The 27,797-nt window shown below is 47.7% G+C and overlaps 1 long non-coding RNA gene across 2 annotated transcripts in view; it reads left to right on the top strand.

Moving 5' to 3' along the window:
* Positions 1-7,751: 7,751 nt before the first annotated feature.
* Positions 7,752-27,797, top strand: part of LOC142830281 (uncharacterized) — a 45,910-nt gene continuing 25,864 nt past the window's right edge. Inside the window, exons 1-2 of one of the 2 annotated variants that reach the window (XR_012905429.1) lie at positions 7,752-7,881; positions 10,226-10,375. This is a non-coding gene — a long non-coding RNA (uncharacterized LOC142830281). Of the gene's footprint in view, positions 7,882-9,810; positions 9,875-10,225; positions 10,376-27,797 lie in introns of those variants that run through there. The other variant, XR_012905430.1, reaches the window with a different exon arrangement.

The following is a 27,797-nucleotide window of genomic DNA, read 5'->3' as shown; positions in this document are numbered from 1 at the left end:
TCTGGCTTTCATCATCAATAGTAAAGATTGACAGTCAAATGTAATGGATAGTGCACAAGCTAAAGAGGGCCTATTAGAACATCGGAATTGCCATACTGGATCAGAAGAATCGTCCACCTAGTTCTCTGTTGGGCTCTCACAGTGGCAAGTCCCAACTGTTCCTGAGGAATGTATAAAACTCACTTAGTGGACAATCAGGCCACGACCTGGGGGAAATTTTTGGCTCACATCCTGCAACATCCGTACAAGCACTCTGGCCCAGCCGTGGGGACTCACAAGCCCTCCTCCTTGCCATGGTGGGCCCACCGCCTTGGGAGAGGATGTCAGGCCAATCTGCGGCTGCCGAGTGCAGCAAGACACAGAAGATATTGATGTCTCTCAAAGCGTTCTGATCTGCTGGGTGTCTGGAGACACCGGAAGACAAGCTGTTCTACTGGACAAAGGACAGGGCGCGAGTCCCTCTTCTGACACCACATCCCTCTGTGGCTTTGTGAAGTCATTAACTCTTTGCCTCCCCTTCCCAGTGGGTAAAATGGTCCCAGAGGGTGGTTTTGCTGACGGGCCCACTGACAGGGGTGAGAGGAGAGTTGCCCTGGGGCTTGGTGATTCACAGGGTCTCAGGGCTTCTGGCTGTTGCCTACTGTGGTAGAGACGGCAGCCAGAACCCTGGGCTCTTTAAATGACCACTGGAGCACTGTGCTCTGAGTCTCTCTGAAGGCTGAGAGAGGGCGCATTGCACTCTGGGCAGCGCTGAGGGCTGGCTGTTCCAGCCCTTCCCCGTTTTTCCTGAAGCTCCTCCCATTCCGGCAACACAGAGCCCTACCCATTGGAGGCCGTCAGCTCCCCTGTTTGATGATCAATGTTTTTGAATGGTGGCTCCATCAGAAGGTTCAGGCAACTTTCCTGGGCAAAGGGCTTAGGGACTCTCGCTCATTTGGCGTCCTTTGGAAAGTGGTTTTGGAAGTCTGGTCAATTATTCATTGATTGTAGGACAGGCACCAGGCAGCCCAGCTCTGTTTCCAGCTGCAGGAGGGAGCCCAGAGCTCCACCCCCTCCTAGGTTAGAATCAAATTAGTTTAAATTTGGGATTTCCTCAGGAAAATGCCATGGATGACCCTCCCCAAGATTCACAGGCACAACTTGTGAGCGTAGCCGACGGGAGCCTGTTACATGCAGGCAGGGGATGGTGACCAAAAATCTCTTCACAGGCCCCTTTGAAGGCTCTCTAGCTCCCCTCAGACTGAGCCAGGACTTTTGGAAAGATGAAGAATGGGATTTTCCGGTGCACTTGGGGTTGGCCTAACTTTGTTCCCATTGTTGTTCGTGGTTGAACTTCTGTTGACTTGAGTAGGAGCAATGCTAGGCCAAAGCCAAGTGCTTTTGAACATCCCACTGTGATGTGCAGCTGGTAGAGAAACTCTAAAAATGTTCCACTTGGCTTCAGGCTGGTGAATAAACATGCTAGTGAGGAGGAAGAAGAGATCTCAGCATGAAGTTCTTCCTCAGCTGCTCACCATGGTGTTGAATTGGCTTTCATGAGCCAGCTGATCTTATGTGCAGCCAGGTTATGTATGATTAGTTTTATAGGCTTCCCCAAATCCTACACACCAAGGCTACGTCTAGACTGCAAGCCTCTTTCGAAAGAGGCTTTTTTGAAAGATACTTTCGAAAAAGCCTCTTTCAAAAAAGAGAGTCTAGACTACAACCAGTACTTCCGAAAAAGCAAGCCGCTTTTTCGAAAGAGAGCACCCAGGCAGTCTGGATGCTCTCTTTCAAAAAAGCACAGTTTGCATGACATAGTGCCTTTTTTTGAAAGAGCACTTTCGAAAAAAGGTGTTATTCCTCATGAAATGAGGAGTACCGCCATCGAAAGAAAAGCCGCGTTCTTTTGATTTAATTTCGAAAGAACGTGTCTGTAGTCTAGACGCAGGTGAAGTTTTTTCGAAAAAAGGCTACTTTTTTTGAAAAAACCCTACAGTCTAGACGCAGCCCAAGGCTGTGTCTACACTAGGAAATTATTTCAAAATTGACTTAAGAACTCCTGATTTAACTTGACTGTCCTCACTATGTGAAGCCTCAAAGTTAGTCTGAGGCAGGCTCTGTTAATGTGGACACGCTACCTTGTACTCAGAGCCCCAGAAAGCACTGTGGAGAACTGTGGGAGGACTCCTGGAGGCCAATTAGTTCGAATTAGTGGCACCAGCGCGTCCACACTAACGTTATTTCGAACGTACAAGTTCAGAATTAGCATTATTCCTGATGAAAAGCAGGAGCACAGAGTTGGAATTCTGCTGCCTGTTATTCCAAAATTACAGGCTTGGTAGTGTGGACACCGCTTATTCATTCAAACTTGGGGGAGTTAGTTGGGACCCAATGTAGACCAGGGACAAGTAACAAAGGGGTATGTAGCCCCTCTGTTCAAGGTGCTAAAAGCCTACAGCAGTCTTCCATTTCTGATGTTCTGAGCCTAAGAACAGGTCAGTCCTGTCCCTAGATGAGGAGAAATTCTTTCCTGGAAGTGTTTGCAGTGTAACTAAAGGCATTTTACTTACATAACATTTATTACTCCCACCCCCAAACAAACTTCTTTCCAATTTGTAAACAGTGGATTTAAAAAGCCTTGTGCCGGAGCCAGGAGCAGGAATGGAATGTTCCCCCTGCGCAAATTTGCATTTTAAATATACTGGGCTAGATCCTCAGCCGGCGTCAAGGGATGTTGTACTGTTTGCTTCAGTGGAGCTGTACTGTTTACAGGTGAGGTGTTGAGCTGCAGTTTTTTACAGCCAGCCAGTACATTAGTTTTATGTGGGCAGTTCGGGCCTATAAAAACAGCAGTCCTATTTGAGCATTTAAAGCTGGCTCTACAGTTTTGGGGTTTTTAAAGCATAATAGATGGTTTGAATTGTCAAAAACCACACACACACACACACACTCCTCCCGGCTTTGAGAAACATCCCTGTGGACAAACACACCCAGGCAACACCCTGAGTCATTCTTGAACCACACAATTCTGCTGTCTGGTTATAAGAATTGACAGGTGAGCTGGAATAATGTGGGAGTGATATTCAAACCAGATTGTAGCCTTGCATGCAAGGTGTTCATTTAGTTTCCTTCTATAGTAGCATGTATCAACACCGTTCTGGGCCTTACTTAACTAAAAGGAAACTTGGCAGGTTGTTAGAGCAGGGGACTGAGGCTATGTCTAGACAATGGGGTTTTTGTGGGATATCCCACAAAAACCCTGCCACGTCTAAGGAACGCGTTTGCTCTTCCGCTTTTTTTCGTGGAAAAGCAAACACGCTCTTTCGGGGAGCATAAGGACTCCACCGAGAGAGGAGGCTTTTCCACCATTTCGCCCCATCTAGATGGGGGCCAAATGGCGGAAAAACCTCTTCCAAAAAAAAAAAAAAAAAGAAGCAGAAAAAACTACGCAAAATGCAAAGTGCATTTTGCGTAGCTTTTTCTGCAAAAACGTTGCAGTCTAGACCTAGCCAGAGACAGGACTTGTCATCTATTGCCACTGAGTCTTTGTACCTCACTTTCCCCATCTCTGAAGAGACTTCACTGAGTTATTCAGGCTTTGCACTGGTGCAGTGGAGGAATGCTCCAGATTTGAGAAAACAGTCGATTTAGCTATGGCACCATTTAAATAACAGTAACAAAGAAAGAATGGTAGGATACAATATAAAGACAATAACCACTTGTATTCGGAGGTAGTCAGACTTTGAACAGTGTTCACTGAAATGTTTCATTTTAATAACATCAACAGCAAGGTGAAAATGTTTTGTCCCAGTTTTCATTTTGTTTTGGTTTTAGATTAAGACATTGAAGTAGAAGGCTTATTCAGTGGTTAGGGCACTGGGGTATGATTGGGGAACCTTTATTCAACTCCTTGCTCTGCCACAAACTTCCCAAATGACATTGGGCAAGACCCTTGCCAACCTCTGCTTCTGCTGCAATAGGGATAGCAGCATTGCCTTACCTCTCATAAGTGTTGTATGAATAAATCATGAATCTTTTAATAGTCTGGTTTGGCAGCATTGAAATTAAACACTTCAGTGTGAAAATGACATAATTAGCTGGTTCTGGACGGAAATGTTAATCTTCTGTTCAGATTCAGAATGAACACAAAGGTGAATCTTCTGTAGAGGGGAAATTCTGATCATCTCTATGCATCGTCCTGCAAAGATTTGTCTCTGAGGCTTGTTTTGCAAGGACAAGGAAACCTACGGGGGTACCATGCCAAAAGAAGGCTGCATTGTGAGAAGCCATTTAATGTGGGTGGGAGTGTAGCATCTGGAGGCATAAACTCTAGAGAGGACAGGAGCAGTCAGAATGCCCCTTGGGACACCAGAATTGCCAACTGTCATCATTATAGGGGGTTTTCTCAAAGCCCCAGCTCCCGAGTCCTGTGACTAGTTCACAATCTCAATAGCTTCTAGCCCACCTCATCTCAGAGAAAAGCTTGACAATGCGACCCAATGTGCACTTAAAAGGTTCAAAACCCAAAAGGCAAACAAAAAGCACCTGAAGTACATGTTTAAATGTAAACAATGATTTTGAATATGGCAGTGTGGGCCATACGGCGACCCTGGGAGAGAAAGCTTTCTGAGGCATTGCTAGAAGTACAAGGATTAGCCAGTGGTTGGGACACTGGTATAAGATTTGGGAGCATGTGTTTAATTCTCTTCTCTGCCACCGACTTCCCATGTGACATTGGGCAAGACACTTAGCATCATAGCATCATCTGCCTCAGTGGGATGTACAATTGGGAAAACAACATTGCCTTAGCTCTCATGAGTGTGGTGTGAATAGATACATAAAAGATTGCAAAGCGTTTTGCAATCTTCGTGTGCACTTGTGAAAAAAGCAATCATAATTCCAGGGTGTATGAAGAGGGGTATTATCTCTAAGACAGAAGAGGTAACTGTTCTGCTGTACTTGCCAGTGGTGAGGCCGCCTCTGGTGTATTGTGTCCAGTTTTGGGTGGCACACTTTGGATGGCTCATGGAAAAGAATCCAGAGGAGAGCTCAAAAATAACAGAAGATTTTAAAATCCCTGACATCTGAGGAAAAGTGAAGAAAAACTGGGCATGTTAAGAGACAGGAAGATCGGGGTGGGAGCAGGGGCTGGACCTAATAACAGATCCCAAATATCTCTAGGGCTTTTATAAAGAGGAGGCTGATCCATTGCTCACGAAGGTCAGTGAAGGTGGGACAAGAAGTAATTGGCTTAATGTACAACAAGGAACATTGAGGTTAGCTATTAGGGAAAACTTTCTAACTATCCGGGGAATGAAGCTGTGAAATAGGTTTCCAAGGGAGGCTGCAGGGTTTTCAGAACAGGTTGGACAACACAGTCGGGGAAGAGGGGAAGGGGAGTGGGTTAGGTACGCTTGGTCCTGCTTCAGATTTGGGTCCTGGGCTAATGTCTTCTAGTGTTTCCTTCCCAGCTTTACCTTTTTCCAATGAAAAATGCACCATACGAGGTGGATAGCGCTGTACGTTAAATAGGATGCAGTGGTGGGCTTGGACCCATGGTAGTAAAATGGTGGGAGGAGGAGCACAGACACAGCATTCTCCAGTGCCACTCTTATTATGTTGCACCTTTCTCCCTATGCCTGTTCCTTTCACGCTTTGTGGTAGTTGGCCTTTAATGTACATACAGGCATGACTGGTGAGAGCCAGTTGTATAGGGTACAGGGTCCCACGCCAGGGGGATTCAGCCCAAAACTCAGAACTTTTTGCCCTTTTAGTCTACATTTTTTCAATTGCAAGAAACCTCAAAGAGGCAAAAGCTCCCTCAGACGCTGCTTTGACACTAATAACATGGGGTATCAGGGCTACAGCACGGTTAGAACATGGTCCTCCCTCCCCCACTTCTTTCTATCCACACAAACACGTTTCACACAGAGTTTGAGTAGAGTTACTTGTATTGTGCGGCTTTCTTCCACTGCTACAGAGCGATATGAAGCTTCAAAAGTTAAAAGTCAGAAAGGACCATTCTGAGCATGTAGTCGGACTCCCTGCAGAATACAGGCCGGAGAACCACACCCAGTAAGTTCTGTAGCTACCCCGTAAGGCTTGTTTGAACTATAGTGTAGCTTTTCAGAATGGCATCTCAGCTCAATGTAAGGAGTGATGGAGACTCCACCATAGGCCTAGGTAAATTGTTCCAGTGGTGAATTACCAATAACGTTTTAATTACAATTTAAATAAATGGGCATTGTACACAGGTTGGTTTGGTTATTTCTTTTCTAAAATCTTAGTGATACACTGTTTTGACCCAGGTGGTCAGGCTTTCTAAAACGGTCACCTCTATAATGAGGCTGGGCACCTTATCCCCATTTTATAGACAGCAAGCTGAGGCAGAGAGACTAAGGACGTTGGTGGTAGAACAGGCGCGTGGAACTCATCTTCCCACATGCCTAGATGCCTGCCCTAATCCCTGGACAAAAACTATTGCAGAGCATCGCAAAAGTGGCAGAGAAATGCTCTAAAACCACGGGGTCTTGACTTACGTTTCATTGCACTGATAACATCAGAACCCAGTGGAACTATTAAGGCAGGGTCTGTTATAGAGTGGGTGGCTCTGTCCAGCAGTTGCACTGACACTAGTGTTCAAACCAGGCTTTAAAAAAAAAAAAAAAGAATGGTTGTGAGGTGCCTTGAAACATTTAAGGGGCAGGGCTTCAGTCACTCGGCCCAGGGTCACTAAGGAAGTCTAGGGGGTGGTTGGGTTTAGCCTGAGGTGGCCTGTGTTATATAAGTGGGCAGACAAGATGGTTCAATGCTTCTTTCAGGCCTTAAATGCAGTGAGTGTTTGTGGCGAGGCAGAGAATTGATTGCTGGGCCCAGAATAACGCGCCAGCCGCTACATCTTCCTTCCTATCCCATACAATACCCCTCCTCACCTCCTCCTCCACCCCCCTGCAGAACAGACATTTTCACCTAGTTTGCCATTTTTTTAAAGTGAACAGTCTTCAGCTGAGGACTTTTAGCTTATCCCCAGCAAGGAATATGTCTGGACTATTTAAGGAGCTGTCGATCCTGTGTTAAGCAGCTTACGTTCCCATTCCTTGTCTTGCAGCACCACCTGCTGCTGGCTCTGGGCATTTCAGAACAGGCTGAACACTGACCTCTTTGTCCTCTGCATCTGCTTAGTCCCACCTGCACAGCTGAGACTGCTTGGCTAGCGAAAGGGGATTGTTAGGTCCCCCTCTGAGACTTGGCTGTAAAGTTACTTGTGTCCGTTTACTCATGGGCAGCAGGGGAACCAGCAGTGAGGGGAAGTTAGCTCACGCTTCACCCCTTCTGCTTCCTGCTGGAGCTCAGAGTCCCTACCCCCCCTCGCCCTGGGCCCGTTCCACCCCTTTTGACCTCAGCCCCAGAGAACAGGCCACAGCAGCCTCAACCCCAACCCCAAGAATGGGATGGGCAGTGCCACCACACTCCAGCCTTGGAGTGAGCACCCCCAAACTCAGCGCCAGAGGTAGGGTGCATGTGCGCGCGCGCGTGTGTGTGTGCACGCACGCTACCACAGCACCCCTGACTGGAGTGCCAGCCCGAGCCTCCTTAAGTCCTGTCAGGCTCCACCTAAGCCTGCCCTGCTGGACGTCAAAAGAGCAGGGACTTTCAGCACTCCTTGCGTTCGCCCCCCCCCCCCCCCCATGGATTTACTGATTCACAAAGAAAAGTAACCACACCAGAGCGATACACTTGATTTGGCTTTAATGCATTTCCCCTTCCTTCTCAGTGCCTCAGAACAAGGCGGCCACCCTAGAATATGATGAAAATCAGCCACAGGCCACGGACACGCTTCCTGCTGGGGTCTTCTGCTCTTGGAAATACGCCAGCAGCACTTGCGTGGAGACACTGGAGGTAAAACTGTCCAAAGCCTCTACGTGATCTGGGTGTGTGGAACTGTGGTTCAAGGAGACATTGAATCCACTACCGCAGGGGATGTCCAAGCCCAGCTGTAATCCTGGTTCTTCCTGGGGCTGGCCCATGTGGCTGTGTCTGCAATGCTTTGCTATTTGAGCTACCAAGAGGAAAGCTAGTTTGAGCATGTCTACAGCAGATCCTGTGATTCCAGGGCAACCTTACCTGTGAGCCATATCTGCACTACACTAACTCATGTCAGCACGCAGCCACCACAGTTGTTAAAACACTTCTGTGTGTGCACATTTGGCTCCTCGTATTAGTGGTGCATATCCTCCTTAGGAATACGTGTCAATTATATTGTCAGCGTGAGGCCTTTGGGGACAGCTCCTGGAGGCCAGTGAAACGTGACGTGAGCACAGCAGAGTTTCTACTGACACTGGGTCAACCTAAGGACATTTTTGGTTTTCTGAAATGTTTTTTAAAAGGAAAAAAATTGGTAACCCCCTCAACTCTTCTATAATATTGTGTTACTAAATGGTGGAATGGTTTCCCCCTATAATTTTAGCCAACTGGAACATAGACACAGAGATTTACTGAAAAGGTTTCAAAAACCAGGAAGTTATGAAAAATCTGACTAGGTGCTGGGCTGCAGCTATAGCTGAAAAATCCGGCCTTCCAATGCCTCACTTTTTTGTCTGTAAAACGGGGAGAAGAGCAGTACCTTAGGGTATGTCTACACTACCCTCCTAGTTCGAACTAGCGGGGTAATGTATGCATACCGCACTTGTTAATGAAGCCCGGGATTTGAATTTCCCGGGCTTCATTAGCATAAGCGGGGAGCCGCCATTTTTAAATCCCCGCTGCTTCGAACCCCGTGTAGCGCGGCTACACGGGGCTCGAACTAGGTAGTTCGGACTAGGGTGCCTATTCCGAACTACCGGTACTCCTCGTTTCACGAGGAGTAACGGTAGTTCGGAATAGGACCCTAGTCCGAACTACCTAGTTCGAGCCCCGTGTAGCCGCGCTACACGGGGTTCGAAGCAGCGGGGATTTAAAAATGGCGGCTCCCCGCTTATGCTAATGAAGCCCGGGAAATTCAAATCCCGGGCTTCATTAGCAAGTGCGGTATGCATACATTACCCCGCTAGTTCGAACTAGCGGGGTAGTGTAGACATACCCCCACTGCTTTAAGGGAGGATAGGGAGTTGCCCAGATATAACATTATGGCTGTGTCTAGACTGGCCAGTTTTTCCGGAAAATCAGCCGCTTTTCCGGAAAACCTTGCCAGCTGTCTACACTGGCCACTTGAATTTCCGCAACAGCACTGACTTCCTATTGTAAGAAATCAGTGCTTTTTGCGGAAATACTATGCTGCTCCCGTTCGGGCAAAAGTCCCTTTTGCGCAAAACTTTTGCCCGTGTAGACAGCTCAGATTTGTTTAGCGCAAAAAAGCCCTGATTGCGAAAATGGCAATCGGGGCTTTTTTGCGCAAAAGCGCGTCTAGATTGGCCACGGACGCTTTTCCACAAAAAGTGCTTTTGCGGAAAAGCATCCGTGCCAATCTAGACGCGCTTTTCCGAAAATGCTTTTAATGGAAAACGTTTCCGTTACAAGCATTTCCAGAAAATCATGCCAGTCTAGACTTAGCCAACGAGGGCACTCGTAGTACTTTCGACAGATGAGGAAATTTTTCCACAGGACAGTGACTACAAACTCCTTTCACATGAACCAATGAACAACTGTATGACTTAGTTGCTATCAGCCGGGGTGAGTGTGATGGAGTGGTCCGGCCACAACCTGCCCCAGAGAAACCACAGAGAGGTCGTCCATGCAGGCAGGAGTGGCAGTGGAGGAACTGGCCAATCCGGGGCCAGGAAGGCCTACAAAAGGAGCTGCAAAACAGAGCCGCAATCAGTGCTGGGCAGAGCTCAAGGAGAGCAGACTGTGAGGCTGGCTGAGGAAGTTGTCTCTAAGAGGGGAAGCCCTGGAGGTACCATTCTTTCTGTGTGGGGAACAGACTTGGAGACACTTAGCAGAGTGCACCTGGCTGGGCCCCTGTTAAGTGTGTATCTTGGAAGGGGTTTGTATTGCACACAGGAGCGTGACTTGGCCAGAGGGCTGAATAGCTGAAAAGGCTAAAGAACAGGACAAGTGCAGACATGCACACTCGGCCAAGCGGGAGGGGTATGTGCTCGGGAGGTGAGTGCTATCCTGTTGGTCAGATTCTAAAAAATGACCCAGCAATCCAGCATCCAATAGCTGAAACTTTTATTTTTCTTTCCTTTCTACCAAAAACTCCAGAGCCTTTGGAGTGACTTTTCTCTCCCCTATTTATTACCAGCTGCCCTGTCCTGCATCAGAAGAGCCGCTCCTGTTACAGCTGCCTGCTTCCCACGCTGCATGCCATCCTCAGCTGCTTGCAAGCAGCCACCAGAGGTTGCTGTAGAGCAATCTAGGCAACGCTGCGCCCATTCACAAGATCACCATCTGGGTAAGGGTCCCGGCCGCTGCCAACTCAAGGGTTGCGAGGCCTAAAATCTTTCCTAGTCCTAAAGCACCTGTCAGCTGCATCAAAAGCTAAGCACCAGCCTTAATCCTTCAGTAGCTTGGAAAGTTAGAAAAAAAAAATCCTCAAACAGTTTAGCAATTCCAGCCATGTGGGAGTTATTTTCCACGCCATCCAGCATTACAATCACAGTAAGTGCCACTTGTTTCATCTACCAAACTGCTAGGGTTGGGAGGCAGAGGCCTGCAGGATTTACTCTCCCCTTGTTCTTGGCAGACGGACTTGGGAACTAATTTTATTAACAATTTCCCCCAACTCACTGTGTGACTGAATTCTGAGTAAAATCCACATGTGTACTGCTTCAGTACACTTCTGCTCATCCTGTAAATACCTCTCCTAGTGACTTGTACCTGATTAACACTGTTGAAATTCCTTCGAGCGGGGAGCAGTCCCTCACAACTCTCTTTTTTATAGGTAGCAAGTTTAAAACAAACAAAAGGAAGTATTTCTTCACACAATGCCCAGTCAACCTGTGGAACTCCTTGCTAGAGGACGTTGTGAAGATCAGGGTTCCACAGGGTTACTGTTGAAGGCCTGGAGGTATATAAAAATGTAAGAATGGCCATAGTGGGTCCGACCAAAGGTCCGTCTAGCACAGTATCCTGTCTTCCAGCAGTTGTTATTGCCAGGTACCCCAGAGGGCATGAACAGAACAGGGAATCATCAAGTGATCCCACCCTTGTTGCCCATTCCCAGCTTCTGGCAAACAGTGGCTAGGGACACCATTCCTACCCATCCTGGCTAATAGCCATTGTTGGACCTAACCTCCATGAATGTATCAAGTTCTTTTAACTCCTGGTCTTCACACTATCCTCTGGCAAGGAGTTCCACAGGTTGTCTGTGCGTTGTGTGAAGAAATACTTCCTTGTGTTTGGTTTAAAGCTGCAGCTTATTAAAAAACATGAGTTGTAAGGGACTGCTCCCTGCCTGTAGGAATCTAAACAGACGATATAATCAGGCTTAGGCTGGATCAGCTGCGTAGATAGCCTATGCCATAGCAGCTGAAAACATCCCTGTCTCCTGCTCCCAATGGATAACTCTGTCATGCTGCGGGCCGTTCCTCTGCCCTAAGCCGTCTTTTCATAGAATCATAGAATAATAGGACTGGAAGGGACCTTGAGAGGTCATCGAGTGCAGCCCCCCGCCCTCAAGGCAGGATCAAGCTCCGTCTACACCAGGGGTCTCCAAACTACGGCCCGCGGGCCGGATGCGGCCCGCGAGGCCCTCTCATCCGGCTCGTGGAGACCGTCCCTGGGGTGCCGCCGAACGGGCCCTTCTTGCCGTGGGGGGGGGCCCTGTCAGGGGTGTGCGGCGTGTACTCACGCCGCGCCGGGGCAGGAGAAGCGGGCCGCTCCGCTGACAAGCGGCCGCGCGGCGGCAAACGGCGCAGGGGGCGGGGGTTAGCACGGGCGGCGTTCCCCCGCCCAGACTGACAGGGCAGCCGGCCAATCAGGGGGCAGGAGAAGCGGGCCGCTCTGCTGACAAGCAGCCGCGCGGCGGCAAACGGCGCAGGGGCCGGGGGTTAGCACGGGCGGCGTTCCCCCGCCCAGACTGACAGGGCAGCCGGCCAATCAGGGGGCAGGAGAAGCGGGCCGCTCCGCTGACAAGGGACAACAAATCTAAAGCCAGAAATGTCTGCTATTTTGGCATCCAGGAAACAATTTCACCATTCACACTAATACAGGTGTTCATGTGTAGTGTATCAATGTGTTATTAAATAATAACTGAATAAAATAATATTAAATAAATAATTAAAAACAACATCCATGTTTTGATTGTTTTTTATTTGGACCTCAAGTGTGTAGTCGGCCCCCGAACTGCTGTTTGATAGTTAATGCGGCCCTCGGGCTGAAAAGTTTGGAGACCCCTGGTCTACACCATCCCTGACAGATGTCTATCTAACCTGTTCTTAAATATCTCCAGAGAGGGAGATTCCACCACCTCCCTTGGCAATTTATTCCAATATTTGACCACCCTGACAGTTAGGAATTTTTTCCTAATGTCCAATCTAAACCTCCCTTGCTGCAGTTTAAGCCCATTACTCCTTGTCCTGTCCTCAGAAACCAAGCTGAACAAATTTTCTCCTTCCTCCTTGTGACACCCTTTTAGATATTTGAAAACCGCTATCATGTCCCCCCTTAATCTTCTTTTTTCCAAACTAAACAAGCCCAGTTCATGAAGTCTGGCTTCATAGGTCATGTTCTCTAAACCTTTAATCATTCTTGTCGCTCTTCTCTGTACCCTTTCCAATTTCTCCACATCTTTCTTGAAATGTGGTGCCCAGAACTGGACACAGTACTCCAGCTGAGGCCTAACCAGTGCAGAGTGCAGAGTGCTGATCTTCTCCATATGTGGCAGGTACCAGGGCTTATGCATACTCAGAGCAGGCCTACAGGACCAGTTTCCTTGCCTACTTTGCGAATCCTGCTTCAGTGTTGGTGGCTTTAGCCTGAGCCAATGGTCCAGGCTGTTTGTTATCTGTGGGTCAGCAGCAGGGCTTAGACAGTTTGGGGAATACTGACAGGTGCACCGGGTATTTAGAGGCCTGTGTGTTAGGTTGCGGTCGAGTGGCAGCTTTCAATATGGCCAGGGTGTGCAAATGGTACACATATGCACCTAAGATGGTGGATAAGAGCCTAAGCATTTAGAAGGTAAGGCCACCATAGCTCTAATTGCAGATTACCAAATTCCTGAGGTGCCATTAGAGTGGCCAGGTGTCTGGTTTTCGACTGGAACACCCGCTCAGAAAGGGCCCCTGGTGGGCAGCAGGATCCGACTGCCTCGCTGAGCCCCTGGGCAAAGTGGGAGAAGGGCCTGCCCCCTAGAAGGGGCGGGACCTCAGGTGGAAGGGTGGGGCTGGGGCTAGCCCCTCCTCCCCCGTCGGCAGGCCTGCAGGTAGGTCCTGTCAGCACTGCGGACTAGACTGTTAAAAGTCTGGTTGGTGGCATGAGCAGGCCCCCTACCTGGCTCTGTGCAGCATTTCTGGCTCCTAGGTGAAGGGGCGACAAGGGAGGAGCTGCATGGTGACCCTGCCTCATGGACTGGCTCTGCAGCTTCCATTGGCCAGGAACCGCAGCCACTGGGGACTGCACCGGTGGGTGGGGGGGTCACCACTTTGCCTAGGAACTGGAGGGACATGCTGGCTGCTTCCAGGGAGCTGCCCAAGGTAAGTGCCACCCGGAGTCCGCACCCCTCTCCCCCCCTCCTACACCCTTCAACCCCCTACCCTAGTCTGGAGCCTCCTCTCACATCCTGAGCCCCTCATTTATGGCCCCACCGCAGAGCCCACACCCGCCAGCCCAGAACATGAACCGGCTCCCACACCCCAGCCCCTTGCCTCAAGTGATGTGGGGGATAGAGTAAGTGGGGGGCTTCAAGGAAGGGGTGGGCCAGATGCTGGGCAAGGATGTTTGGTTTTCTGGGATTAGAAAGTTGGCCACGTTCTACCACTTCCCCCCTCTAATGCCCTGCCCCTGCACTGCTGTTTTCCTCACTCTTTCCTCTTCTCCCCTCTCCTTGTTGCTCGATGATTCATCAGAGGGAGGGATAGCTCAGTGGTTTGAGCATAGGCCTGCTAAACCCAGGACTGTGAGTTCAATCCTTGAAGGGACCTTTTAGGGATCCGAGGCCACCCTGTCAGGGTTGGTACTTAGTCCTGCTGTGAGGACTGGACTTGATGATCTCTCATGGTCCCACCCAGCTCTATGAAATAGGTATATCTCCATATTATTATCTCAAGACACCTGCGTTCAGGTAGGAGATAGTCCCAGCTGCGTAGAGGCTGCTTTGAGTTAATGACCCAGCATTTTCCTGTGCCCCATGGTAATTGGAATTTTGGTTTGGGTGCGATTTAGGGTAGCCAGGTCCCTCAAAACTGGACATCTGTCAACCCTAAATGGCACTCAGCCCTAGATCTTCCAAACAGGGCTACTTGCAATCCTTCTGGTTTTTACCTAGACAATCTGGTTGCCTTCTGTGTCCAAGTCCCAAGAACTCAGAATAGATTATTTCCCTGTTCATGAAGGGACTCTCTAGAGTAGTCTTGTGAGGGACACTGTGGAATCCCATCGTGGGAGGTTTTTAAGACCAGGTATCAGGGACAGTTGCTCATGCCTCACTGCAGGAGGCTGGCCTTGATGACATCGCAATATCCCTTTGAGCCTACATTTCAATGTTTGGTTGGTTTTTTTTTAACATGGAAGTAAACAAAATATTCTTGCCTGTATGACAGTTCCATCCAATAATAAACCTTTTACAGTGATGAATAGTCCCTGATAGCAACCCTGATAACCTTGAATGTTTCTTGTCGACTTCAGTTATCTCAGCTGTTCTTTCATGTCTTTGTTAAAGCTGAAATACATATGTTCCTGCTCAGGTAGGAGTGCTAGCAAAAGCTAATTTAGAGGTCCAGCATTTTCTGCTACATGTGAACATCACTCAGCAGAGAAAATGCTTAGGTTAATCCAAGGATGGAAGGCTGATCTTTTTGTGTAATTCCAGCTCTGGCACAAACTACATAGGGCTGCATTTTTAAAGTATTTAGGTATTGTCAAACTGAATGATGCAACACCTAATTGAATTATGAGCCTAAATCTCATGTTCAGAAAGGGATTTTGGTATTTAAGGATTTTGTTTAGGGCTAAATTAGAGCAGTCCTGAGGCTATTAGAATCTCTGTTACGTAAATTATTTAAAAATGGATCGGAGAAGCCTCTGGGTAGAAAATATCCTGCATGTGCTTAGGAGACCGAATGGGCAAAAAATACTTGGCAATTATATAGCTCTTGTCAGCTGAGCCTTTAAAATTGCCTCACAAAAGTGCATCCCATTTTACAGAAGGGGAAACTGAATCTCACAGGTAAGGGACGCACAGGTAAGCCTCTTGCGCAAAAACGGCCCCTAATTAATTATGCAAACAAAGCATGGCAATATGCTAATCTGCACTTCATAGGCTTTTGCGCAAGAGGGATGCAATGTAGCCATAGTGGCAAAGTTTGGTTCTGGGTTGGATCCAAACTATGCCAGAGCTAGAGGGCATTTGGAGTGAGGATTCTGCTTTAGGGCCATCTCAAGTACAGAATGCTGAAAGAATCACACAATCATGTATCGCTCCATAGACCCATACACTTTCACTGTGAATGTGGCACAATTCGGATGCACCCCCACATTCAGAAACCCCTGCAAGCCTTTCGGCAAACCAGGCACCCCTTGGGACCCTGATAGGTAGCCAGGAAGCAGGGAGGTTTCCATGGTTTCGGGTGTCTTTGTGACTATGTTACACAATTCTTGGGTCAAAGAAAGGAGGCCTCACAATGGGCACCGGTTCCAGACACCTCTGAATGTGGTGTAATTCTGGAGTTAGATTCTAATTCTAAGCTAATCTGCATGCATCTCTGGCATCAGAAAGTGGGATCTAAAGGACATTCAGTGTCAGTCATAACCACCGTATCCCGATGGCCCTGTCCTTGTACCACGGGCAGGGAGCAGATATCTGGTTAGTGCTTAAAGTATGCAAATCTAGATGTGAGCTCGCCTGTTTCAAATAAGTTGTGTCTCTGTGAAAGTGCTTTGGAAATGTCCCAGGAAACCTTTCAGCTTTACTGGCCTCACACCCCCTAGGAAGTCCTGAGTGCTTTGTGTCACGAAATGATGTGATTAATGAAGTCAAACCTAGGCAGAAATCTGTTTGAATGCAGCTTTCCCATTGGCAAGTGTCTCCAACGGCCGCAGAAAGGAGCTGAATTTTAGTCGCTGGGGGAAAAAGAAAAAAGAAAAAAGGAGCAGCTGTCCTGACATGTGTGGAAGGGAAGGACATCCTGGGTCTGCTTCTCTTCCCCCTTGTGTTGTTTTGACAGCAAGGTAACACCATCAACTTCAACAGAGCCGCTCCTGATTGATGCGCCGGCGTAAGCCAGTGGAAAATCAGACGCAGCGGTTTAACTGACACAAACAGTGCAGGTTAATTTTCTAGGAAGACTCAAACCTAGATTTCCCCAGCCTAGAGCAGGGAGATGTAAATTACACCACCCCAGGAAAGGGATTTTCCCAAGTTATGGGGAGAGAGCCAATACCGCTCCCCTATCTGGGCTTTCTGCTGGGTGAGAGTGAGCCAAATTATCCCATTGGGGATGTTTTTCCATTCTCCTCGCTCAGATCCCCTGACGTGGGAGGGGCTCGCCTTGGCCAGTGGGAGGCATAATGCGGTGGACTTGTTAATCACGGGAAGGGGCGGATACTGCCGCATTTGGGAATTTTAAAGCTACTTTACCCAAAGCATTAGGAAATGGACTGTAAGAATAAATGCTGTGGTAGTAGAGAGGTGGGCTGGACAATTCACTGTGTCTTCTCCTGCTCTGGCTTCTGTGGTTTCCAAGATCATAAATTAAAAGACGGTTTTCTTGGCTTTCTGGGTCAGCCTGGAGCAGGGTGGGTGCACCTTGCCGGGAGACCCAGGATAGCAGGGTGCAGGTGTGTTGAGCGCAGGCCAGGAGATCAGTGTTTTCTGTTCATGAAGCACATCTTTGGGATGCTCTATTTGCGAAACTAGGTCACCGGCTGCATTAACAAAACAGGCACCAGACCCAATGAGGGCTGTATCCGTGGGGGCGAAAATGTCACTTTTGAGTAATTTTTCATTCTTTACTTCCTCTCCTATGCTCCAGCCCGCTCCGCCCGCATAGCAATCTGGTAAACATTTCCCCCCCAAAGGCTGTTGATGTTGTCGTGCTTGTTACATTGTGGACATGCTGCATCAAGGCATTATTATTTATTCTGTTTTATTGTAACAAGGCAGATGGCCAGAATGACTTGATCTTACTGTTAACAGACCTAGCAGTCATCAGAGAAAACAAACACTCATGGAAATCAGCCGCACAGCAGGTATCATAATTACCCAGATGTAGTTTATTTTTAATTTACACGGGCCTGATCCAAAGGCCATTGCAACATAGAGAAAGGTGCCCACTGAGTTTGGTTGACTTTGGCGCTGCTTCAAAATGACCTGGGGTTTTCAGGTTTTTGCAGCAGATGGTCTTGATTCTCTGCTTTGTTACACTAGTGTGACCAGGGCTGTGGGCTTAGGCGGGGCAAAGGGGGTAATTGCCCCAAGCCCGGGTGTTTTGGTAGAGGTGGTTGCTGGGAGCACTGCGTCCCTTTGAATAGCTGCAAAGCGTCAGGCATGCTGCCAAGAGCCAGCTCTGCCCCTTCTGCCCGAGGTCATAGAATCATAGAATCCTAGAATTGGAAGGGACCTCGAGAGGTCACCGAGTCCAGTCCCCTGCCCTCATGGCAGGACCCAGTACTGTCTAGACCATCCCTGATAGACATTTATCTAACCTGCTCTTAAATATCTCCAGAGATGGGGATTCCACAACCTCCCTGGGCAATTTATTCCAGTGTTTGACCACCCTGACAGTTAGGAACTTTTTCCTAATGTCCAACCTAAACCTCCCTTGCTGCAGGTTAAGCCCATTGCTTCTTGTTCTATCCTCAGAGGCCAAGATGAAAAAGTTTTCTCCCTCCTCCTTATGACACCCTTTTAGATACCTGAAAACGGCTATTATGTTCCCCTTCAGTCTTCTCTTTTCTAAACTAAACAAACCCCATTCTTTCAGTCTTCCTTCATAGGTCATGTTCTCTAGACCTTTCATCATTCTTGGTGCTCTTCTCTGCACCCTCTCCAATTTCTTTCTTGAAATGCGGTGCCCAGAACTGGATACAATACTTCAACTGAGGCCTAACTAGCGCAGAGTAGAGCGGAAGAATGACTTCTCGTGTCATGCTCACAACACACCTGTTAATGCATCCCAGAATCATGTTTGCTTTTTTTGCAACAACATCACGCTACTGACACATATTCAGCTTGTGGTCCCTTCTTCCTGAGGCTCTGCCCCTTCCAGTTCTGTGAAGCTGGTCTCCCACTCACCTTGCCCCTGAACCCATGGTGACTGCTGGCCTGGCTGAGTGTGACTCTACTGACTTTGGTCGAGTTACCCTGGCAGAAAACAGCTGTAATGAAGCACAATAAAAGATGCCCTTTTGATTATGTTCAGCCTAACACGGAAAACACATTTCCCTCCAAACTCACTAGCTCCCATTCTGCTTCTTAGCTGCAAATGGCAAAACATAGACCTGCAGTCGGGAGGGCTTTTCTTTCCAATTTATTTCCAATGGAAGGCAAATAAACACTGGAAAAGAAAAAAAAATATGTTGCCATGGCTGTGTCTAGACTGCAGGGTATTTTCGAAAAAAGTAGCCTTTTTTTGAAAAAACTTCCCCTGCGTCTAGACTACAGCCGCGTTCTTACGAAATTAAATCGAAAGAATGCGGCTTTTCTTTCGACGGCGGTACTCCTCATTTCACGAGGAAGAATGCCTTTTTTTGAAAGTGCTCTTTCGAAAAAAGGCACTATGTAATGCAAACTGTGCATTTTCGAAAGAGAGCATCCAGACTGCCTAGGGGCTCTCTTTCGAAAAAGTGGGTTGCTTTTTCGAAAGTACTGATTGTAGTCTAGATGCTCTTTTTCGAAAGAAGCTTTTTTGAAAGTATCTTTCGAAAAAGCCTCTTTCGAAAGAGGCTTGCAGTCTTGACGTAGCCCATGTGAGAGAGACACAGGGAGCACAGTGTGTTGCTTACAGTGTAGTCGCTCCCATGAATGGCTATTAATGGCTGAGCAAGTTAGGCTAGATCCCAGTACCTGATCTATCCCATTCATGCCACCCAAAGGGTGCAAATGGGAGGAAGAACTGGCTTAAAGAGCGAGTGGGTGATTCCCCTTGCGTTGGGGAATCTCTGGTTGACGTAAAGCTGATGAAACAGCTGTCTTCTCCTGACTCCTTTTCCTCACAGTGCAGAAGGTGCAGTGACAGAAATAAATGAACCCTTGAGTCTGCTTTAAGCTGCCTGAGGAACCAAAGCCACCCCAGGCTGCCAGCAGACATTCAGTAGGTCAGCTGTACCATGCTTCCTCCTCCACCCATGATTTGCTGAGCAGCACTCAGCTTCACCTGAGGATTTGGCATCTCCTGATAATCTCTTTTTCTGCAACCCCTCTCCTGGCCATTTTGCATGGAGTGAGGCATGTGGTGTCAGCCTAGAGTTAGGCACCTAAGTCCCTGCCTAAGAAGGGCGGGACTTAGCACAGAATCCTCTCCTCAGCATTTCCTATTGGCTACGTTAAGCTCTTACCTGTCCACCAAGCTGGCTTTTTTGAATTGTGCTCTTAGGTGCCTGACCCTCCCATTGTTTGTATAGGGAGCCTGAGGGCCTAACTCAGGGCTGTGGGACAGCAGGGAACCTAAAAATGATGCAACACACTGTTCAGCTTTGCAACACCCCAGTCTCCTTTGTGAATCTTCTAGCCCATAAACAGAGGTGACATCAGAATTGCTGGATCCCTGGATGAGGCAGGGTGGGCCCAGCTCTGCATTCCTGGAAGGGACGGAGCCTTGGGCAGAAAAGGCGGGGCTGGGGCAGCCAGAATATGCCACACCCTCTCCAGCCAGCCCTTAGTGCTGCCTGGACCACACAGTCCAGGGTTCCAGTGGAGATTTAAAGGGCTGGAGGCTCCAGCCACCGTTGCTGTTGCAAGTGGCCAGGAGTGCTAGGCCCTTTTGAACTGCTGGGCCCTAGGGCAGTTGCCTCCTTTACCCTCCCCCACCCCCCTACCCTGTTTGCAGGCCTGCCCGTAAAAGTTACTTTAATATCTGTAGTGTCACCTTAGACTTCCATTGAATTACTATAGGAAATAGTTTGACTAGTGCAAATACTGCAGTAATCTAGCTGCAACTCTGTTTATTTCATTTAAGGAAATTGGCAGTTTTGAGAGTGATACTTTGGCTTATGAGTAATGCTGTTCTGAATCTTTTCACAATGCACGTGACAGATTTCAGAGAACTTTTACTGACAGATTCCATCCTGAAATTGTTATGCCATATACAAGCCTTGCATAATTACCTTAGCCCCACCATAAGTTTAATTATGTTAGAATTAGTGCAAAGAATTTTATCTGAGACTGCTCTAAATATTTAGAGCTCTCAGTACTTTGATGTGCCAAGAAAGAAATTAAGGTTTGCTTTAATAATTAGGCTCTTGCATGTGGCCAAAAATTCATTACAAACACAGTTAATTAAATTGTTAACAAAGCTGTGGTCTCTGGAGGGATGTGTGTGAGAATCACATAGTCGTGTTGCTTAGCATGGCACGGTATTGTAATTTTAATACTATCAACCTCAGTATTGGGACTCCAGTCATAAAGGCATTTTTCAGGTTGCATGGTTTTGCAAAGCATCACAATTATGGTGCCACCCGAAAAATTAGCGCGAAGAAAGAAAATCTCAACCATTCAGCTTCCTTTTGGGCCCCACTTGTGTTGTGTAGCACAGTGCAAGATGCCTCCGAGAGTGTACAATGCAAAGTGACCTGTTTTACAGCAAGGAAGCTGACCCACAGAAAGATGAAGTGACTTGCCAAAGGTCATATCAGGAAGTTTGTAGCAGAGCAAAGAACTGACTTTTGGTCGCCTGCTAGCCCATCCAAGTCCAGCCTTCCTGCACAAGTACAACCGGGTGCACAAGTAATCTAGGGATGTCAGGTCAGTTGAACAAGAAATTCAGGAGAGAAGCAAACACTGTAAATATCGCCTTGTGTGCACACTAGTCACCTTAAAACCACAAGAGGAATCACCTGGTTGTGACACAGAAGCCTCATATACTCACGATACCCAGCACATTACGTCTGTTTCAAAAAGGAGTCATGTGAGAGACCCATTAGAAAATGACTCATCTTGCATGACGACATGTGTGAGCACCACGTTCTTAAAATGTGTGGGGCAAGAAATGCAAAAGGCCATTCTGCCTGAGACAAAAGATTGCTTATGGTCAGGCAGAAACAATGAAGGGCTCATGACATAAAACATGAACAAAGCCATCAGCCTAGCGAACCTCAGATGGCAAGTAATTGAATCACCTGATTTCAGGGGAGCTGACAGCCTCACTGGGCCCCTAGGAAAGGTGTGTGGGGGTAGGAGCAGCTCTGTGCTTTTGGAAGGGGCAGGGCTTCAGGTGGAAGGGGCGGAGCTGGGAGCTGCCTGTGCCTCTACCTCCCCAAGCAGCCCTAAGACACAAGGCCCTCTGGCGGCAGTTTAAAGGGCTTGGGGATTTGCATCACCAGACCCTGGGGCGACTGCTCCCTTCCCCCGCCCCACCAGTGGTCCTGCCTGATTGGTATATAATGTTATTGTACCATACCAGTGTATCAAGACGGATTTTTTATGAAAGCTAATGACACGCTGGTGATTAATATCACTGTGAAGTGCTTGAATTAACCCCCTGTGAGGAATTATGAGCATTATTGTGCTTTAATGTCTGGAAATAAACACAGGGGGGAATTGGTTTTCTCCCAGGCAGGAGGGCAGGCAGCTATCTAGTTGGCACCTCTGAATGAAACCAAGGTGTGGCCAAAACCAGCACACCCTCTGTTTTCATATAAATCCATGGGGGTGGGAAATGACAGGAAGGGAAGAACAGCATGAGTTCATCTCAAGTCTGGGGACAAAACCAGTGAGTTTGGGGAAACGTAAGGAGAGAAGAAGCCATCTTGTCCTCTGTCACTGGGCAAACACCAGGGGCTCTTGCAAGCTGAGCAAGACTGGTCTGTCAACCAAGCAGGCTGACGTGTCTGGGAATGGAAGACTGGCAAGGACTCTGCCTTGAATCAATACTGTAGCTTGTTAAGTTCGGTGTCAGCCATCAGAAAGTGTATTTTTATTTTTGTCTGTTTGTAACTTTGTTCCTTCAACTTAGTATCACTTACCCTATGGCCTTTCAGTCATAAGCCTGTTTTATTTTTACAGTAAACCCAGCTCTTTGCTGCACTTGAAGGGCAGAGCGCATTTACCTCAGTTAATAAGCTATTGTCTCTTGAAAAGATCAAAATAACCGTGTTTACTTTTCGGAATGTCTCTTGAGAGGGCTGGACACTTCAGGGCAGATGGTTTGGGGAATATTCAGGGCTGGGGGTGTATTGGGGTTATTTGGCTAGTAGTAACCAAAGCGGGTGGAGACCAAGGTGTGGTTGTGGTAGAACAAACAAGCTGCTGGAGTCTGCTGCTGCTTAAATTCACAGCTGCTCAGTGCATGTTTGTACGCTGGCTGGCAGCATGTAGGGTATGTCTACACTACAAAGTTAGTTCGAACTAACGGACGTTAGTTCGAACTAACTTTAATAGGTGCTACACTAGCGCTCCGCTAGTTCGAATTTGAATCGAACTAGCGGAGCGCTTAGTTCGAACTAGGTAAACCTCATTTTACGAGGACTAACGCCTAGTTCGAACTAGCTAGTTCGAACTAAGGGCTGTGTAGCCCTTTAGTTCGAACTAGTGGGAGGCTAGCCCTCCCCAGGTTTCCCTGGTGGCCACTCTGGCCAACACCAAGGAAACTCTATGCCCCCCTCCCGGCCCCGGACCCCTTAAAGGGGCACGGGCTGGCTACGGTGCCCGTGCCAGGTGCAAGCCTGCCAGCACCCAGCTAGCAGACCCTGCACCTGGCACGGCACAGAGCCACCCACCCGATGCCCCCCAGCCCACCCCCTCTTGCCGGGACCAGGCTGGCGGCTCCCGGGAGTTTGCCCTGGACCGCAAGAGGCGGGCACCTTCCTGGGCTAGTGCGGACATCGTGGACCTCGTCCACGATCTCCGCACTAGGCACAGGAAAGTGGCCGTCTAGGGCAGGAGAGCTGCCAGCCTGGCCACCCAGGACCAGGTGTGCATGAAAATCAAGGGGGTCCAGTGAGACCCCCGACACTGAGCCCTGAGCTTACAATGGCCGTCCTGGGTCAGACCAAAGGTCCATCTAGCCCAGTAGCCTGTCTGCCAACAGCGGCCAACCGTAGGGACCCTGGAGGGGATGGACCGAAGACAATGACCAAGCCATTTGTCTCGTGCCATCCCTCTCCAGCCTTCCACAAACTTTGGGCAGGGACACCACTCCTACCCTCTGGCTAATAGGACTCCATGGACCCAACCTCCATCACTTTCTCTCACTTCCCTTTAAACTCTGTTCTAGTTCTAGCCTTCACAGCCTCCTGCAGCAAGGAGTTCCACAGGTTAACTATTTGCTTTGTCAAGAACAACAACTTTCTCTTACTAGTTTCAAGCCTGCTACCCATTCCTTTCCTTTGGTGTCCTCTAGTCCTTCTTTATGGGAACTCAGGAAGAACTTTTCTGAATGCACCCTCTCCACCCAACCCCTGCTTTTAGAGACCTCTATCCTGTCCCCCCTCCGTCTCCTCTTTTCTAAGCTGAACAGTCCCAGTCTCTGTAGCCTCTCTTCATCTGGGACCTGTTCCCAACCCCTGATCATGTTAGTTGCCCTCCCCTCTCCCAGCCTTTCTCTTCCCCTCTCCCACCTCCTTTTCCCAGTCTCCCCCAGTTTTTGTTCAATAAAGACAGAAGGGCAAGTGGAAGGAGGTGAGGGAGGAATGGGGTACGAGCCCCCGATGGGGAGGACTGGGGTGGCTCTGCGGGCTTCTGGGGGTGGAAGTTCTCCTGCAGCCCCCCAATTACTCCCTCTCCCCAGATGGCAGCCTGCGGCAAGTGCAGCTGGGCTGATGGCCGAGTGGTGTGATGTGCCCAGTGTGGGCACTCAGGGCACTCCAAGCCAGAACTTCTTTGCAAGCGGGGCACCCCTTAGAACTGTGTGTCCGGGATGGGGGTCGGGACCCTTTAAGCGCAGCCCTCGGCTAGCCTGAGACAGCATCTCCATGCTCTAAGTCCTCCTTTTATGCCCTGCCGGCACTGCTTCCGGCCATCCTTAAGCCCTGTACAGAGTCCACTCAATGTGGACTTGCTAGTTCGAACTAGCAAAACGCTAGTTCGAACTAGTTTTTAGTTCTAGACGCGTTAGTTCGAACTAGCTTAGTTCGAATTAACTAATTCGAACTAAGTTAGTTCGAACTAGCGCTGTAGTGTAGACGTACCCCCAGAGAGGGTACTCCAGCACTTTTCAGGCATGTGGGGTTATAGGACCAGCCTCTCACTGGTTTGGATTGCACCTCAAAAGGTGATTGGGGTGCAGCCAAGAGCGGTGGGTTTGAGCCCACTCCAATGCCGAGAAAGGTTGAATTTGAACCCCAGTCCCCTAATCATTTTGACAAAGCCCTGGCTGGGATGATTTAGTTGGGGGTGGGTCCTGCTTTGGGCAGGGGGCTGGACTCAATGACCCACTGAGGTCTCTTCCAGCCCTGGGATTCTATGATTCTGTGAACCCTACAGCTAATTTTTTCAGTGTAGACCCATCTGTATAAGCTCCACGTCTTTTAGCTGGAGCGTTTTCATCTCCTGTTTTGCACAACAGGCTTCAAAAAACCCTGAACTCCCACACCAAGACAGCAATAATTCTTATCTTTACCTTTGCTTGGGTATTTCTCATGTTCCAAAGGTACCTTGTTCCCGAGACTTAAGGCTGTCATTCATCATCCCTGTGGAGTTCTCAAGGCTTTTCCATCTGAAAAAATTAACTCACTTTAACCTTCACAGTTATAGAAACTTAGATCTGCCATCACAACACTTCTGTTTTGGCTGACAGAGTGCCCTGATCCCCGATGTAGTGTAAAATATATCCTCTCTGTTACATTCACAATGCATTTTTCTAACCGCCCATCAACTGATGGTGATGGAAGTTCATAATTTGTTACCATTTGCAGAAAAACAGCAAAGTCCAAGCCCCAGCCGTTATGTAACAATTAGAAGCAGGCCTGAAACAAAACCCAGATCTCAACATACCTAATCTTTAAGGGCTCAGAATCCAGATCTTTGCAGTTGGCTCCTCTCTAAATTACATGTAAACAATCTTCTCTGGTCCAAAGACCTCACATGTTTGCAATCTGGACGTTAAGTTAATTTTTTGCTCTTTTAAACATGCTCACATTAGAGACACTACATTCCACAGCTACAAGGAAAGGCCAATCAACTGTTAGCATTTATTACCTTGTGTATTGTGGCAGACAGAGGTCAGGAACCCATTGTGCTAGGCATTGTAGAAACACACGAACAAAAAGGGATTCCCCCAGGAATCTGCAGCTACCAGATTTAATTGAGTGAAAAATAATGAGTTGTAGTCCCTGGTAAGACCCATAACTTGCCTATCAGCCAACCAGCACCTACTGTCTTTCGACTACATGTGGCTTGGCTGTGCTGAGCTGAAAAAACAGTAAATCAGTACGAACAAAACTTGTCTCACATTGTCAAAGATGAATGAATCAATATCCCCGATGCTAGCAATGGAGACAATGCTGAAGACTGCCCCAATCAACTAACCACACAAAGCCGCCAACGCTTCCCCAGACCTAGTTGTTACCTCCTCCAGCAGCCATCTCCCACTCGCTTACGAAGATAAATGTAGCTTCAATTTCTTAGCTGAATGTTAGTCTTCTTGAAAAAGACCTGAGTAGCAAGCAAAGAATTAGATCCAAAACCGTCTATTTGGTCACAGGCCAGATAATCTGTAGGTGGTCGTAGCATAACTCCTCTCCCTCCAATGACTTTAATTGATGGGCTAATGGCAATGGAGTTAACTTAGTGTCTGATCTAAGCTGACCCTGAAGTCTTCATAGAGAAGGATGGGCCAACCTCTTCTGTACTTTAGGAGGTCAATATATGTATATCAGGAAAGAAATGAAACCAACGTGTCACTCAGATGCCGTGTTTGTTAAAATGTATAATACACAAGGATTTGGTGTCATGGAGAGAATATTAAAGAGTTGGCATATGCATGTTATTTTGGATAAGTACATATGGGGGGGGGGCAGGGAGAGAAAGAGAGAGGGCCAATGGACTCTGGTGCTGTTCTGACCTGCTTGTCTTGGGAAAGTCATTGCCTTTGCGTCCCTCTTGCACCTAATCAGTGGAGACTGTCAAGATCTTCAAAGCAGAGACTCTCTCTTACGATGTAGATATACAGTGCCAAGCACAATGGGGCTCCAGTCTAGCTAAGTTCTATTAGCATTATTGTAGCTCCTAAAGAACCTGACTTTTTCCTCCAAAAGCATGGGCCTCTGCCACTGGAGGCAAAGGAGGAATACTGAGGCTTTTAGATCCCTACTAGCAGATGTATCCAGCATTGCTTGTGTCCTTAACTTATTTTTTTTGGGGGGAGGGGGGATAAAAAGGCAAATGTGCATGCTTTATTGAAATGTTTGTATTTTTCAAAAATACAGTATTATTTTTATGAAATTAATGTTAGTGTCTTTTTAAAATGGGGATTCCATCAGGAGTATTTTTTTCTTCATCCCTATGCACTCTAATCATTCACGAGGTTTTAACCAAAAAGGGCGATAGTCAATTTGGTTTCTAATGACATTTTCATGTAGTTTTCAGACCTTAAGCATTGAATCAGCTGTGCCAAAACAGAGCACTAGTCCAAATTTCTCCATTTTATCTCTTTTTCTGAAAGGTTTATTGAGACGCAATCCTATTCCAGTGTCATCCTGTTTTTCTAGCTCATCTTGGTTCAGTCTCTTTCAACATTCACTCAGTTGCATCAATTGTGAGGATGGAATTCGATCTGGTGCTTCTGTCTGTTTTCTGTTTGGTTTTATGAGAAGCAATCTCATTCCAGGCACATCCTGTTTTCCTGGCACATATCTCTGTTTTATTTGTTTTCTGTAAGGTTTATTGAGAAGCAATCCTGTTCCAGGCCTCATCCTATTTTTCTGGCTCGTCCTGGTTCAGCCTCTTTCAACATTTGTTCAGGTATGTCAATTTTGAGACCAGAACTTGGTTTGGTGGTTCTGTCTCTTTTCTGTATAAGAAGCAATCCCATTCCAGGTAGGTCCCAGTGTCCTGGCACAAGCAAACCCTTTGTTGCTTTAGGTCAGCGTTTCTTAAACTTTTTAAGACTGAGGAATACCAAACAATAATTTTTTTTAATGAGGAACACCAAGGATTTTTTGTTGACCTTCCCTCCCTCCCAGAAAAGGGTTGGGGGGAAGTTGAGAAGAAAAAAAAAAAGTCACCTGCCTCTTTAAGGGCGTCCATTTTGAACTTTAGTGTTCTCCGTAGCACACTTCTGACTGCCTTGCAGCACACCGGTGTGCCACAAAACACAGTTTAAGAAACACTGCTTTAGATTATGATAAGAGGAAGCTATATGCCAAAATTGGTGGTCCTAGCTCTTACTGTTTAGGAGGCATTCTTGAGCAAACAAACTCTCTAAAATATATAGTATATTGTGAGAACCCTCCCCCACAAGCCACCAGAAGGTGACTTAATCAGAAATACTTGGACTGAACTGACAGTCAGTAGATGGTGACCCTGGATCCTACCCACCATTCTGTATACATGAATGATGGCA

The sequence above is a fragment of the Pelodiscus sinensis genome, chromosome 7 (genome assembly GCF_049634645.1).
Source record: "Pelodiscus sinensis isolate JC-2024 chromosome 7, ASM4963464v1, whole genome shotgun sequence".
Taxonomy (NCBI): domain Eukaryota; kingdom Metazoa; phylum Chordata; order Testudines; family Trionychidae; genus Pelodiscus; species Pelodiscus sinensis.
Note: the sequence above shows the minus strand (reverse complement) of the source record. Positions and strands in the feature narration are given on the sequence as shown.